Source organism: Lolium perenne, chromosome 4 (assembly GCF_019359855.2).
Source record: "Lolium perenne isolate Kyuss_39 chromosome 4, Kyuss_2.0, whole genome shotgun sequence".
NCBI lineage: Eukaryota > Viridiplantae > Streptophyta > Magnoliopsida > Poales > Poaceae > Lolium > Lolium perenne.
The window spans coordinates 257,898,140-257,915,335 of NC_067247.2; the positions used below are offsets into that span (position 1 = coordinate 257,898,140).

General features: G+C 43.8%; 1 long non-coding RNA gene across 1 annotated transcript; it reads left to right on the plus strand.

The window, feature by feature from the left end:
- Positions 1-13,685: 13,685 nt before the first annotated feature.
- LOC127332163 (uncharacterized) lies at positions 13,686-14,489 on the plus strand. Its single transcript, XR_011756770.1, has 3 exons — positions 13,686-13,977; positions 14,067-14,293; positions 14,383-14,489. It is a non-coding gene; the product is annotated as an uncharacterized lncRNA (long non-coding RNA).
- The last annotated feature ends 2,707 nt before the right edge of the window (positions 14,490-17,196 follow it).

Here is a 17,196-nt window from a genome sequence, read left to right on the forward strand (position 1 = left end):
CACGTTGGCGCCGGAATCCCTGGTGTTGCGCCGCACTACATCTCGCCGCCATCAACCGTCAACGTGCTTCTTGACTCCTACTGGTTTGATAAACCTTGGTTTCTAACTGAGGGAAACTTACTGTTGTACGCATCACACCTTCCACTTGGGGTTCCCAACAGTCGCGTGTTGTACGCGTGTCAAGCTAAATTTCTGGCGCCGTTGCCGGGGAGATCAAGACACGCTGCAAGGGGAGTCTCCACATTCCAATCTCTTTACTTTGTTTTTGTCTTGCTTTATTTTATCTACTACTTTGTTTGCTGCACTAAATCAAAATACAAAAAAAATTAGTTGCTAGTTTTACTTTATTTGCTATCTTGTTTGCTATATCAAAAACACAAAAAATTTAGTTACTTGCATTTTACTTTTGTTACCATGTCTAGTTCTGCACCTGTTACTTCTTCACCTGAGGAATTAGTTTTCACTTTTAAACAAGGGGATGAGGATAGTTTTAAAGATGCTTGGTCCAGAATTTTTGATTCTTATCGTAAAGCTGAACCTCAAATGACTCTAAGTTTGCTTCTTAGTAACTTTTATTTTGGTCTTATGATTCGCTATAGATATGCCTTGGATGCTTTAGTGGGAGGAGATTTCCTTCACTGCAATGGGGATCAAGCTTTTAATGCCATAAAGAAATTGGTTGCATCACATGATTCAGCCCTTATTAGCATTTATAATAGATTAAACAATCTTGAGACAAGTGCATCTCGCTTGAACGAAAATTATAGATATGTTCGTAACCGTCTTGATAAAGTTTTAGTGAACTCTGAACCTTCATTATGGGATCCTACTGTTAAAATTGTTATTGGTGATCAAACTCTTCATGCTAATTGTGATATTACGTCTGAATTTTGCCTTATGCCTAAGAGTATTCATGAATCTTTGGCACTTTGGGGATTCGTTGAAGGGGGAGAAGGAATAACTCTTATTGATAACTCTGTTATAATTCCTAAGGGAATAGCTGTGGGAGTGCATACAAACATTCTTGGAAGAACAATATCCATTGATTATCTTGTTATTGAATGTGTAGGAACAGGACAAATCACACTCGGAAGATCCCTGCTGAAACTATTGGGAGCAGTCATAGATATGGGAGAAGGCACCCTAAAATTCACCTCTACACCGGGGGGTAGACATGTATTCCCTAAATCAAAGAGTAAGAAAACGAACAAGAAAGGTAGGTGCAAAACCCAAGGTAATGTTGGTGCACCATCTCTTGATAATACTTGATATACACTTTCTTCGCCTAGCTGAAAGGCGTTAAAGAAAAGCGCTTATGGGAGACAACCCATGATTTTACTACAGTACCTTTATTTTATATTTGAGTCTTGGAAGTTGTTACTACTGTAGCAACCTCTCCTTATCTTAGTTTTGTGCATTGTTGTGCCAAGTAAAGTCGTTGACAGTAAGGTTCATACTAGATTTGGATTACTGCGCAGAAACAGATTTCTTTGCTGTCACGAATCTGGGCCTAATTCTCTGTAGGTAACTCAGAAAATTATGCCAATTTACGTGAGTGATCCTCAGATATGTACTCAACTTTCATTCAATTTGAGAATTTTCATTTGAGCAAGTATGGTGCCTCAATAAAATTCGTCTTTACGAAATGTTCTGTTTTGACAGATTCTGCCTTTTATTTCGCATTGCCTGTTTTGCTATGCTTGATGGATTTTTCGATTCCATTAACTTTTAGTAGCTTTGTGCAATGTCCAGAAGTGTTAAGAATGATTGTGTCACCTCTGAACATGTAAATTTTGATTGTGCACTAACCCTCTAATGAGTTGTTTTGAGTTTGGTGTGGAGGAAGTTTTCAAGGATCAAGAGAGGGAGATGATACAACATGATTAAGGAGAGTGAAAGCTCTAAGCTTGGGGATGCCCCGGTGGTTCACCCCTGCATATTTCAAGAAGACTCAAGCGTCTAAGCTTGGGGATGCCCAAGGCATCCCCTTCTTCATCGACAACATTATCAGGTTCCTCTAGTGAAACTATATTTTTATTCCATCACATGTTATGTACTTTGCTTGGAGCGTCGGTTTGTTTTTGTTTTTGTTTTGTTTGAATAAAATGGATCCTAGCATTCATTGTGTGGGAGAGAGACACGCTCCGCTGTTGCATATGGACAAATATGTCCTTAGGCTTTACTCATAATATTCATGGCGAATGTTGAAATTGCTTCGTTAAATTGTTATATGGTTGGAAACAAAAAATGCTACGTGTAGTAATTGGTAAAATGTCTTGGATAATGTGATACTTGGCAATTGTTGTGCTCATGTTTAAGCTCTTGCATCATATACTTTGCACCTATTAATGAAGAAATACATAGAGCTTGCTTAAATTTGGTTTGCATAATTGGTCTCTCTAAGGTCTAGATAATTTCTAGTATTGAGTTTGAACAACAAGGAAGACGGTGTAGAGTCTTATAATGTTTACAATATGTCTTTTATGTGAGTTTTGCTGCACCGATTCATCCTTGTGTTTGTTTCAAATAACCTTGCTAGCCTAAGCCTTGTATCGAGAGGGAATACTTCTCATGCATCCAAATACTTGAGCCAACCACTATGCCATTTGTGTCCACCATACCTACCTACTACATGGTATTTCTCCGCCATTCCAAAGTAAATTGCTTGAGTGCTACCTTAAAATTTCTATCCTCTACCTTTGCAATATATAGCTCATGGGACAAATAGCCTAAAAACTATTATGGTATTGAATATGTACTTATGCACTTTATCTCTTATTAATTTGCTTGTTGTGCGATAACCATGTTCCTGGGGACGCCATCAACTACTCTTTGTTGAATATCATGTGAGTTGCTATGCATGTCCGTCTTGTCTGAAGTAAGGGAGATTTACCGCTGGAATGGTTAGAGCATGCATAATGTTAGAGAAGAACATTGGGCCGCTAACTAAAGCCATGATCCATGGTGGAAGTTTCAGTTTTGGACAAATATCCTCGATCTCATATGAGAAAATTAACTGTTGTTGAATTCTTAAGCATTAAAGAGGAGTCCATTATCTGTTGTCTATGTTGTCCCGGTATGGATGTCTAAGTTGAGAATAATCAATAGAGAGAAATCCGATGCGAGCTTTCTCCTTAGACCTTTGTACAGGCGGCATAGAGGTACCCCTTTGTGACACTTGGTTAAAACATATGCATTGCAATGATAATCCAGGTAATCCGAGCTAATTAGGACAAGGTGCGGGCACTATTAGTATACTATGCATGAGGCTTGCAACTTGTAGGATATAATTTACATAACACATATGCTTTATTACTACCGTTGACAAAATTGTTTCTTGTTTTCAAAACCAAAGCTCTAGCACAAATATAGCAATCGATGCTTCCCTCTGCGAAGGGACTTTCTTTTACTTTTATGTTGAGTCAGTTCACCTATTTCTCTTCACCTCAAGAAGCAAACACTTATGTGAACTCTGCATTGATTCCTACATACTTGCATATTGCACTTGTTATATTACTTTGCATTGACAACTATCCATGAGATATACATGTTACAAGTTGAAAGCAACCGCTGAAACTTAATCTTCCTTTGTGTTGCTTCAATGCCTTTACTTTGAATTATTGCTTTATGAGTTAACTCTTATGCAAGACTTATTGATGCTTGTCTTGAAGTACTATTCATGAAAAGTCTTTGCTATATGATTCATTTGTTTACTCATGTCATTTACCATTGTTTTGATCGCTGCATTCATTACATATGCTTACAATAGTATGATCAAGGTTATGATGGCATGTCACTCCAGAAATTATCTTTGCTATCGTTTACCTGCTCGGGACGAGCAGAAACTAAGCTTGGGGATGCTGATACGTCTCCGACGTATCGATAATTTCTTATGTTCCATGCCACATTATTCGATCATATTTATGCATTTTCCGGCACTAACCTATTAACGAGATGCCGAAGAGCCAGTTGCTGTTTTCTGCTGTTTTTGGTTTCAGAAATCCTAGTAAGGAAATATTCTCGGATTTGGACGAAATCAACGCCCAGGGGCCTATTTTCACACGAAGCTTCCAGAAGACCGAAGATGATATGAAGTGGGGCCACGAGCTGGTGACACACTAGGGCGGCGTGGCCCAGCCCTTAGCCGCGCCGACCTACTGTGTGGGGCCCTCGTGTGGCCCTCTGACCTATCTCCTCCGCCTACTTAAAACCTTCGTCGCGAAACCCCCAGTACCGAGAGCCACGATACGGAAAACCTTCCAGAGACGCCACCGCCGCCAATCCCATCTCGGGGGATTCAGGAGATCGCCTCCGGCACCCTACCGGAGAGGGGAATCATCTCCCGGAGGACTCTTCACCGCCATGGTCGCCTCCGGAGTGATGAGTGACTAGTTCACCCCTGGACTATGGGTCCATAGCAGTAGCTAGATGGTCGTCTTCTCCTAATTGTGCTTCATTGTCGGATCTTGTGAGCTTCCTAACATGATCAAGATCATCTATCTGTAATTCTATATGTTGTGTTTGTTGGGATCCGATGGATAGAGAATACTATGCTATGTTGATTATCAATCTATTATCTATGTGTTGTTTATGATCTTGCATGCTCTCCGTTATTAGTAGAGGCTCTGGCCAAGTTTTTACTCTTAACTCCAAGAGGGAGTATTTATGCTCGATAGTGGGTTCATGTCTCCATTAAATCTGGGGGAGTGACAGAAACCTCTAAGGTTGTGGATATGTTGTTGCCACTAGGGATAAAACATTGATGCTATGTCCGAGGATGTAGTTATTGATTACATTACGCACCATACTTAATGCAATTGTCTGTTGTTTTCAACTTAATACTGGAAGGGGTTCGGATGATAACCTGAAGGTGGACTTTTTAGGCATAGATGCATGCTGGATAGCGGTCTATGTACTTTGTCGTAATGCCCAATTAAATCTCACAATATTCATCATATCATGTATGTGCATTGTCATGCCCTCTCTATTTGTCAATTGCCCAACTGTAATTTGTTCACCCAACATGCTATTTATCTTATGGGAGAGACACCTCTAGTGAACTGTGGACCCCGGTCCATTCTTTTACATCGAATACAATCTACTGCAATACTCGTTCTACTGTTTTCTGCAAACAATCATCATCCACACTATACATCTAATCCTTTGTTACAGCAAGCCGGTGAGATTGACAACCTCACTGTTTCGTTGGGGCAAAGTACTTTGGTTGTGTTGTGCAGGTTCCACGTTGGCGCCGGAATCCCTGGTGTTGCGCCGCACTATATCTCGCCGCCATCAACCTTCAACATGCTTCTTGACTCCTACTGGTTCGATAAACCTTGGTTTCTAATTGAGGGAAACTTACTGCTGTACGCATCACACCTTCCACTTGGGGTTCCCCACGGTCGCGTGTCAGACGATGCTGTGTGGTACTCCAAATCGAAAAACGATGCCCTTCACGAATTTTATTGCTGACGCTGCATCTGGTGAATTTATCGGCTTCGCTTCTATCCACTTGGTGAATTTATCGACAGCAACCAACATGTACTCGTATCCTCCTGGCGAAGCCTTGTGCAATTTTCCCACCATATCGAGTCTCCATTGGGCAAAAGGCCAAGACAATGGTATTGGCATCAACTCTGCCGCCGGAGAGTGGGGTTTTGCGGCAAATCTTTGGCACGTGTCGCAGGTTCGTACTATCTCTTTTGCATCCTCGATCGTTGTCAACCAGTAAAATCCAGTCCGAAAAACCTTGGCTGCAATAGCTCGACTGCTCGCGTGGTGACCACATATTCCCTCATGTACATCCTTTAAGATTTTCCTTCTTTCTTCGGGTGTAACGCACCTTTGTAGCACGCTCGAAATACTTCGCTTGTATAACTCCCCTTTGACCACTGTGAAGGCTTTGGATCGTCGAATAACTCGCCTTGCTTCCACTGGATCGTCGGGTATTTCTTTCCTTAGGATATACGATATGTACGCTTGCATCCATGGGACTTCTACCATCATCACCAGCTCCTGGTCCTCTTCTTCGTCTGGAGTTTCTTTGAGAGGCGCCGAAGTTTTCTCCTCCTTCGTCTTCTTCTGCGCCTTCTTTGGCTTTGTGGATCTCTCAGCTATTTCTTCCCAAAAAACACCTGGCGGGATTGGAAGGCACTGCGACCCGATGTTTGCGAGAACGTCAGCTTCATCATTGCTCAGCCTACTGATATGATTTACTTCGCATCCATCAAACAGCTTCTCAAGCTCATTGTACACTTCCTTGTATGCCACCATGCTATCATTGACTGCATCACATTGGTTCATAACCTGCTGAGCTACCAATTGTGAGTCGCCAAAGATTTTTAGTCGAGTTGCGCCGCAAGCTTTCGCCGTCTTCATCCCGTGTATAAGGGCTTCATATTCTGCTTCATTGTTAGATGCATTTGGGAACGTCATCCGTAGGACATACTTCAATTTGTCGCCTTCAGGTGATATGAGTATCACCCCTGCACCAGCTCCTTCTACTCTCTTGGATCCATCGAAGTTCATGGTCCAAGTTCTCAACAAACCTGGAGGTCCTGTATTTTGCAGCTCCATCTACTCTGCAATGAAATCTGGCAGAACTTGCGACTTGATTGCCTTTCTTTTTTCATACGTGATGTCCTGAGGGGAAAGTTCTATTCCCCAAAGGGAGACACGCCCTGTAGCTTCTGGATTGTTCAGTATGTTTGATAGAGGAGCTTCATTGTAACATCTCAAGTTTCAACAATAATAAACAAGAAAGAGAAATTCCCCAAACTCAAATTTTGCAATTAACAAAAACTTTTTCTATGCATATAGGGCCACATATAGATAAATGCATTTGAGTGATATTCTTTTGTGCGATTGCCATGATGAGTGTTAGTATGTGTAAACCTTGCTATGTGAACCCTAACAAAGTTCACTAAACCCTAAATTGAGGAGAAATAAAGAAATTTGGGAAAACCCCCTCTCTCACTCACATACACTCTATGTAAAATAACCAATCCTCAACCAAGGCCAAGTTTGCTTGCTCCCTTGCTTCTAAAATACTTCAATGTGATAAACTAACACAATTGCATCCTTGGATCAAGAATCAAATCAAAAGAAATCAAGATTTCATCACACATGTGATAATGGTCACATCTCACAAAAATATTTTCTTCACCTCTTTACCCCTCTGTTTTTCTCAAATCTTAAACTAAGCAAGGTCAACTAAAGCCAGGTCATCAAAGACCATGTCAAGGTGAGAAACTTTGATGTTGACCACCCTCCCTAAAGTTGACTAGGTTGACCAGAATAAGAGGGCAAAGAGGGAACCCGAGAGAGAGAAGAAGATCACCCCAAATTTTGAAAACTTGCAAATCAATTCCAAATTGAGTGCCACCACCACCAATACATCCCAACATTTATATAAATGAGAATCACCAAAAAGATTTTCAAAATTTGAAAGAAAGTTTCTTGCGGCCATTTGGTCGAACAGGTGGTGCAAAGATCTAGACTAAGTGATACATGCTATTATCCAGCAGTTTTGACCCTAAACCACTTTGGCAAAGTGATCATCAGCCTCCCCTACAACCCCTGCCTCTAGCCCAGTACTTGCATGGCTGATTAAAGTGGAGGAGAAACCCTAGAACATGCTAAACAATGCCATGCCGGCCACCTTTGGCACCCATCTCCCTGGCCACTCCCTCGTCGTTTCTCCATGTCCTCGAGCATCCCTGATACATAAGGATCACGCCCGTACAACTGGATCGATCGCCACTGCACGGCACTGCCCAGAACGCCCGTGTCCAAACCTTGCCAGGAAGTGCCAGCCGGCGTGGTGATCACGCCCTGGACACGCAAGGACGTCGTCCACTTGCACGCCACCGTCCTCGCCCTGCATCCCTACCTCTGGAACGAGAACCGCCTCTACTCCCTCTACCTGCTAGACATGCTCAAGCACGCGCAGAGGCCTTGTCGCCGTCGTCCTCGCCGGCGAAGTACCGCGGGTACCGCCACACTCATCACACGCGCCCGAGCGATCCCATCTCCCTTTTTCTGCGCCAGCTACTCCTTGAGCATCTCCAGGACAAGGCCTACACGCTCCTGTCCTTCGCTTGCCCTTTCGCTCGCCGGAAACGCCACGCCATGGCCGCGCCCTTGCAGCACCCCGCGGCACCCCTCGCCGCTATAAATAGAGGCCCTCCCAGCAAGCTCCTCTCACACCACTCGACTCCCCTCTCACCACTGATCATCCTCACCACCTTAGTTCGTTCGATTGCCGCCGGAGGAGGAGCAATTTCAAGATCGGAGCCGCCGGGGGACGCAGCTCACCGTCGACGATTGGCGCCACCCCAAGCGCCGCCGCTGCTCCCAACCTCTTCCCCATCGACTACACCTTCACCGCGCCATCGCCCGAGTCCCGCATCGGCCCGGTAGGCTCCCCGACCCCCTACTGCCGCCGTGCCCTCGTCGGAATCCCGTCGGTGACGACGACGCTCCCCAGCCGTAGATCTCTGTTCTAATCCTACGGCCATTCTTTCGCATACCGGTTCGGCGTTTAAATAGACACCGACAGGTGGCCCCCACCCTGTCAGCACGGCCCGAGCGCGCCAGCCGCGTGTTGGGCTGCGAAGTGCTGCCGAATTTCGTTTCGGCCCAATAACCTTTCCCGCCGAAGCCCACAAATTCAAATCTAGTTTTTTTCTTTATTCAAACTTTGCTCTGCTGAATATTAGTAAAATTTGAATAATTTGAATTCTACCAAACCAAAGTGAGCAAACTTTATACCGTTGGAAAGCCCATGAATTTACCCATCCAATGCCACTGGCCCCATCTCCATTTTCGTTATAGATTTAATTTGACAAAAAAGACAAGACAGGGACTTTTGCACTTTCAAACTTTATTTAAAATTCAACCAAAATAGATTTTGAAGTAATTCCAATTCTAATAAATCACAAATGATGTCCTCTAATTGATTATGCAATAACATAGCCCTGTTGTTTGTATGATCATGGACTAGATCAAATAAAATGGCTATGTAGTCATTTCTAGAACATTTTTTTTTTTAAAGAGGAATTCAAACTCAACCCTAATGTGAGATTTCCCTCTCATTTAAATTTTGATCCTAAGTACTAATAACCAGGGGGAATGACTTAGGCTAATGAACCCTTGAGAATTATTACTTAGAGATTTTAATTCATTTAAATGTTAAGTTTTTAAAACTATGTGAAGTGTAACACTTCAATTAAATTGAACTCACATATAATAGATATGAAATGTTTGACTTTGGGTCAACCTATATTTCATACCTTATTATTATATGAAGAGATTAAATCTTAATAAGAGGTAATGAAAAGGAATGTTTTCTTTTAAAGATCTACATACCAAATTTAAGATTTAGGAATAATGAGAGGAAATTATTTTTCTCCTAATTAATAATTCATCAAATAACCCACCATGCCATGTTTGATTGATGATAGGACTAGTGTGTGAACTATTTTGAGTGCCTCTAGTTTAGCATGTGAGCTTGGTTTAGTATTTATACCTCGTATTCGTATATAGACGCTAGTAACGAGGAATACCAAGAAGAGGAAGGCTACTCTCAGGAAGAAGAAGAGAACTTCGATAACTACCCAGCTCAAGGCAAGCTAACCCTTGCTAAACACAAGTGCTTAGCTCTACAAGAGCAAAGGCACCATCACACTTTACTTTTATGTATTACCTATCCCATGTTTTTACTTACATTTGCTTTTGCTTATTTATTTCAAAGTACCCTTTTGATTTATGATTCACTTGTCTAGAGTAGAACAAGAGCATCAAAGTTAGCCTAAGCGAATAAAGCTAGATAGCACCCCCTCATGACTAGTTGCTATTGCTAAGAACTAAAATTGACTACTCTAGATGGGAACATTTGTGTTTTGAACTGAAGTGAAAGATTTTTGAAGGTGAATATGACCAAGAGAGATGGTGATTTTTTTGACAAAATAGATGATTGAGTTTGAATGCGATACCCTTCCAATTATACAAGTACCCCCACAATACCTGATTATGGGTAGGGCTTAACTAGAAACTTGTGTATTTTAGTATGGGTTCCTCTGAACAAACATCATAGGGGTTACGCTGCGGCTGCCTCCGTTAATTGTGGGTTGATGTTGAAATGAGGTGAATGTACGGCCCAAGCCCTGTGCGATTCCGGGTTGACTGCGGTTTTCACCGGGAGGCCAAGCTCATAGGGAGAGGTGCTCATACTAGCATATACAAGTGAAAGGTTTCGATTGATGATCCGCGTACTGTGTTACGATGATTCGAGGTTACCCTCGACGGATGTAATCAAAAGTTGTGGCACAAGAGTACAACCTCTGCAGAGTGTTAAACCTATTCGAATAGCCGTGTCCACGGTTACGGACGATTGGAAAGGCCATACTATCTCCGTTATCATTAAAATGTTTTGGTTCTAGAAATGAATGGTGGTTTGAAAGGTGACATTATGGTGATCCATAATGAGTTGTGGGAATGACACTAATGTTCCCACTTGACTTAGTCTAGCACATGAATTAGGCTTTTACCAAAGATTTATGAAACTAAAACTTGGCTTTATGCAAAGAAACCTAGAGCTTAGCATCCCCTTACACTTAATGAGTATTTATCTTAGAGTTAGTTTGCGAGTACTTTAAAAGTACTCATGGCTTTGCCCTGGCTATTCAAATGCCAGACTATGAAGGAGAGCACCAGTATCAGGATGACGGACAGCAGGACGTCTACGATAACTAGGATCGTCTTCTAACGTCAAGCGTTGCCTGTGGAATAGTTCGTCCACTACTACTTCGCTTCCGCTACTATTTGTGATGTTGAACAATATATTCGTGTAATATTGGATCATGTGATCTATGGTTGTAAGACAATATGTGATGTAATAAATGATGACTCTATGCTACTTACTATTATGTCTCGCAAAAACAATATTCCTGGGATTGCGATGTACGGCATAATAGGCATCTGGACTTAAAAATCCGGGTGTTGACATTCATTGACCACTATTATCGGGTGTGCCGAAAAATAGTGCCGCAATTTTCTTGGTGTTGTGATTACTCCATATGCTAACTTCTGATACTGCGGGTACCGCTGTTTGGAAGGCGATAAAACTTCACTGATGAAATATACTGGCCTTTGCACTCCATGGAGTTTTCCTTCTTCCTCTCTTTCAACGACTAACGCCGTGCTAACCACCTGAGGTGTGGCTGCGATGTATAGCAGGAGAGGTTCCTTCTCTTTCGGTGCCACCAAGATTGGTGGTGTCGAAATTGTGCGCTTTAAATCCTCGAAGGCTCGATCTGCCTCTTCGTTCCACTAGAATTTCTCTCCTTGCTTGATTAAAGCATAGAACGGTAACGCTTTTTCTCCCAGTCTGGCGACAAATCTGCTTAAAGCTGCGACTCGCCCAGTTAACTGTTGTATCTCCTTTAACTTTGTTGGCTTCCTCATTGTTATGACAGCTTAGATTTTCTCGGGATTTGCTTCGATCCCTCTTGCTGAGACTAGAAACCCAAGAAGTTCTCCTGCGGGGACACCAAAGGAACACTTCCTCGGGTTCAACTTGAGGCAGAACTTGTCGAGGTTGTCGAAGGTTTCCTTCAGATCCTCGATTAACGTCATCCCCTTCTTTGATGTTATGACGACATCGTCGATGTACACTTGTACGTTTTTCCCAATTTGTGTCGCCAAGCACTTCTGCATCATCCTCTGGTATGTTGCTCCCGTGTTTTTTAGACCAAAAGGCATTGTTCTGTAACAAAACACGCCGTAAGGTGTGATGAACGCTGTTTTGACCTCATCTTCTTCTTTCAATCTGATCTGGTTATAACCAGAGTATGCATCCAAGAAGGAAAGACGTTCACATCCTGCCGTGGAGTCGATGATTTGATCGATCCTTGGGAGGGGAAAGTGATCCTTTGGACAATGTTTATTGAGACACGTAAAATCGACGCACATGCGAAGGACTTTAGTGTTTTTCTTCGGCACCAACACTGGATTTGCTACCCATGTGGCCTCTGTATGTAGCTCCTTGATAAAACCAGCTTCTCTTAGTCGATCGATTTCTGACAGCATAGCTTTGCGGTTTGGCTCCGAAAAACGCCGCAAAGGTTGTTTTATTGGTCTCGCTAATGGATCCAAGTTTAGGTGGTGCTCGGCAAGTTCCCTGGGTACTCCTGGCATGTCAGCTGGACACCATGCGAAGATTTTCCAGTGCTCATGGAGGAATTCGACGAGTGCGCTTTCCTATGCAAGGTCCATGTCCTTTGCAATGGACGTCGTCTTTTTTGGGTCTGTCGGGTGAATCTGCACCTCCTTAGAATTTTTCTCAGTGTTGAAAGTTGATTCTTTGTTTGGCCTTCCTACATCTGGCAGCACATCATAGTCAGTTGTGAGTCTTGACGCCATGTATTCTGCTTGCATCCCGAAAGTTTGGATTCGATGAAAATCCTTATCGCACTTATCGGCTAGCGCAAAGCTTCCTTTGACTGTGATTGGTCCCTTAGGCCCAGGCATCCTCCACAACAGGTACGTGTAATGTGGTACCGCCATAAACCTAGCATATGCTGGGCGTCCTAACAAAGCGTGGTATTGTGATGGGAAATCAACGACTTCGAATTCCAGCCTCTCTATTCTGTAGTTTTCTCGGGTCCCAAACTGAACGTCGAGATTAATCTTCCCCAGCGGATAACTTGGCTTCTCCGGTGTGATACCGTGGAATCGCATGTCGGTTGGTTTTAGGTTTGCTAGGGATATGTTCATCTTCCTTAGTGTATCTGCGTACATAAGGTTTAAACTGCTACCACCATCTATGAACACTCGAAATACGTTGAATCCTGCAATTACTGCTGGTAAGATAAGTGCTGATTACCCTGGTCGAGGAACTTGCTGTGGATGATCCGCTATTGTGAAGCCAATATCTTGCCCTGACCAGTTAAGATACTCGACTTTTGGTGGAGGCATCTTTTCTGCCATGAACACCTGTCGCGAGATTACTTTCTGAGCTCTATTGGATGGCCTGCTGTAGCGACCCAGGAATATCCCTATTAGATTTTGTCTGTTGTTTTTCTTTTTTGTGCATCATCATGACATCATGCATCATATCATCCATGTTTTACTAAATAAAATTATTTTATAAACTCTAATTATTTTCTTTTCCCTTATCTTTTCATTTAACAAATCCTACAAACAAAACTATTTTATCTTGCTATAAAATTGCTGGTAATGGTAGCCATTACTTTTATTTTCTCTCCACCTCTGTACTAAAAATTTAAACATCTGTTTGAATGGTTTTTAGAGATCAATTTGCAAAACAGTTTTTTAAAAAAAGGAGAATGATTTTTAGAATAAAAAGAAAACCCTAACCTCTACCTGGGCTGCTCTCTCTTTTTTTCCTAGCCCAGTTATCTCCACCTATTCCTATCTCCCAAAGCCCAGCAACCTCCCTCCCGGCGGCCCATCTTTTCTCTCCTCCTCGAGCCCATATTCTTACCGTACCCGTTCGCAAGCGAAGACGCTCCTCCCTTCGTCTTTTTCCCCAGGCACACACGCAGGAGACGTGAGCCTTCACTGTCGACGTCACCGAGCACTCACGCATCTACCACCTGCTTCCTCTCCTCCTTTTAATCCCCATCGAGCCCAGGAAACCCTAGACGCACCCTTCTACTCCCTCGCGCCGCCATGTATTTTTCCCCTTTGATTTTTTGCTTCTCTGTGAACACCACCGTATGTATCCTCCTCAACCTCACCATGGCGTCGCTGCTCCAGGCCGCCCCTCGACGAGCTGAGGCCATCTCCAGAACCGCCTCGACGTCCTCGTCATCCTCCTCCAAGGAATCAAGCCGGGGCTCTCCCAATCGTTCCCAAATTTGCCAATTCCTTCTCCAGGTCCGTCGAGAAAATCACCGATTTCGGCGCTGTCCGTCCTCCTCCGGCCCGGAAGTGGCCTGCAACATGTTCCTGGTGAGAAGGAGAATCTCCCAGACCTCTTCTTGAATTTTTCCTAGCCTGTACTCCGTGCTGCCGGCGTTCACCGTCGCTTTTGCTAGCAGATGCTCATCGTCGGGCTTCCTCCGGCGGTTCCCCGACGCCAAGACCTCCACCAACGAACTCCCCTTGGTCTTCCACTTCGAACGCGCAGACTCCCGCATCCAGGCGCGCGCTCCGCTGCCAGATCGAGGATCGATCTGCAACATGGTTGCCACCGTCAAGTCCGGCCTGCACTACTTCATCTCGTCGCGTGTCTGCTACTGTTCACCAATCCTCTACCAGCCCACTGGTTCGTTCCTTTGATGTGTATCAGGAGATCCTGAGATCATTTCCCAGCGTCGGCAATTATAAGCCCAATCTTTCCTTTTTGTTTCTCAGATCTAGTGCTGGCCTTGGCCCGTATCTCTCCCGGTGTATCCATCGCCCAACGCGCAGCAGGCCGCTATCCTCCGCTGCCTCTACGAAGGTCCGGCCCAACTCGTCGCCTACACATTTGTTTCTCTTTTATTTTGCAGGAAATGTTTGAATCTTGCTAAAATCATATTTTCTAAACCGTAACTTGAAATAAAATGAGTTATATATGAAAATTGATCAGAAAAATGTAAGGAACATTAATATGTCATCCATATGCCTGTTTGCATCTTGCATCATGTCCAGCCGTGATAGTTTGTGCATTCACCTAATATGGAACTACGGAGTATTTCGGATATCCAACAAGGATTTCCTCGCTCCGTTTGAAGTAGCTCACCCCTGCCATGTTATGCCATGCTAACAACCATTTAACTTTGCCGGTAGAAATGCAACTCGAACCTAATAATTGTGTGTCGGGATTCCGATTCCGCTTAATATGAATAAGTTGCATCGCATCATGTTTGCCATGTCATGCCTATCATATCATGATCATGCTGGTTCTTTTTCCGTAGTAGTAAGATGTGCATCCGTTGGTTGTTGTAGCGCTTTGCTTCTTCCCGGATAGGATCACGAAGTGGTGTGGTGAGATACGACAAGTCCTCCGGATGTCCCTCGGCAAGCTTTAACAGGCAAGCATTTCCCTTATACTTCTGCCTCTACAGAAGTCGCTCACCTATTTTATTTTACCTTCTCCCTCATGCTATCCTTGAGTTGCGTTCTTGTCACGTGTCCCTTCCACTTGTTACCTCAAGCAGCCTATATTGCCTCCACCAACCACCTACAGCTATTGTTTGGTTATCGGGTCTGCCTTGCGAGTCATAGTGCATGCTAGTGCTGTTCTATCTCGTTACCGTTACCTCTATCTTATCGGTTATCTGTTGGGAATCATGACACATGCTACATGGTTATATCCGTTGAGGGAATCGTGGTTACTTGTTAATAGTTCTTAAGCGGAGGCATTGGTGGGTCAGCTGATCGTTTTATGACGGCTCACTTGTGTTTCTTTAAAACCTAGGACCCCGAGTTCTTGTTATCTGTTCCGAGACTGAGCGCTCTAACCACACGTGGGTATGTTTCTGGGTCTCCCCTCGACCACTGCCGGAATCTACAGCTTTGTCTAGTGGCCACAACTAGTTTGCAATGTTTTACCATTTGTCGTTTGCGTGCATGCCAGCATGTTACTTATTTATTTTGGGAAGCCCCTGGGTGCCATGTATCCCTTGTTTCTGGTATGCACGTATAGGTCGCGGAGCCTCTGTGAAGTGGTTTATCGCCCCAGTGTGTGTTTAAACCACCTAGCACGCTGGCGCACATAGCTAAGTCCGCTTCGGAGATACGGCCGGACTTCGATACGGGTTTAACTTGGTTAGGTGGCTTCCTGGACATTGTTGTCGTGAAGGAGAGTGCGAGTCGTGATATCCACCTGTCGCAAGTGGGTTGATCGTGCGTGTGGGCACATTTGGGCAACCCCTGCAGGGTGTACATCTTATCGATAAGCCGTGTCCGCGGTTATGGACGACTTGGAGCTGTATGACTTGACCATAGACAACTTACACCAGTTGTTTCAATCATAATAACTTGTGTAGTAAGTTAGCACAACTTCAATAATAACTGGTTAAAACTTGGCAACCGTGTGAGTGCCTTTGCAAGTACTTCTTGGTGAAGGGGGAACACATCGGCTGTGTTATGTTTGCAGAGTATAGAACTGTTAGTTATGCGCTCTCTCACCTTCTCTGATTAGACGAATGTTGTAGAGTGTCTCTATAGGTTTTTAGTGCTTGCGCGCTGCCGCTTAACCCCACCATATTTCCTATGACGTTCCTCTTGCGTCCTCTAAGTCCCCTGCGTGCCTCAAGTACAAAGGACGACTGGTTGACGAATGCTTATACGTCTTGAAGTCTTGTTAAGTACGAACCCATACTTATTGCTGCTTCTACGGGATATAACCGGGCAGGTATGAAGATATGTTCGACGAAGACGACGCTAGCAAGGTTACCCTTCTGGCTTGGCCTGGGCAGGGTTATGGACGCCATCGTTTATCTTCAGGACTCTTAGTCCAAATTTGTATCTTGTCCGTACTCGGACATATTTGATCTTATGTATGATTTGAATCTTTGTATTGTATATTTGTATCTTGACTCATTGGAGTCGTTGTTGTAATATATATCTGTATCTTGTGGGCTCTATTGTAATCCTGTTGTAATGTTACCTCTCGTGATTGATTCCACCCGCATCGCGTGCATGCTTCGGCGTGTACGAGGCGCTTGGTGTTGCGTCTCCTAAAATCGATATCATGCGGATTTCGGCGGATTCGCTGGGATCCTCATGGTACCAGTTTTGGGGCGTCACAAGTTGGTATCAGAACATCAGGTTGACGATACCCCATAGTCCAGCCTTTACGATAACCTTGCCAACGGTCGTTGAGTTTAGAGAGTCTAAACTATTTTCTGAAATTCGTTGGATAGATCTGATTAGCTCTAATTTTTCTCCTTATCTATATTCTTTCTCCTCTTATCTTTTCGAGTTTTGAATCTTCTCTTATCTGCTTCTCCGAGTCTTAGGCTTCCACGTGGGTTGGACGATCTTTGCCTTTAACCTAATAGGACCAATCTTCGGAGGATCCCGACGGAAGTGCATCATCGACAGCGGAGCAACAACCCTTGTTAGTGGTGTCGCCTGATCAGATGGAGCAAGAATTCTTGTTAGTGGTGTCGAGGAGATCGACACGTCGCCTGAAGATCCGATAGTTCACCTCTCTCCCCCTTAGGATGACGTGGAATC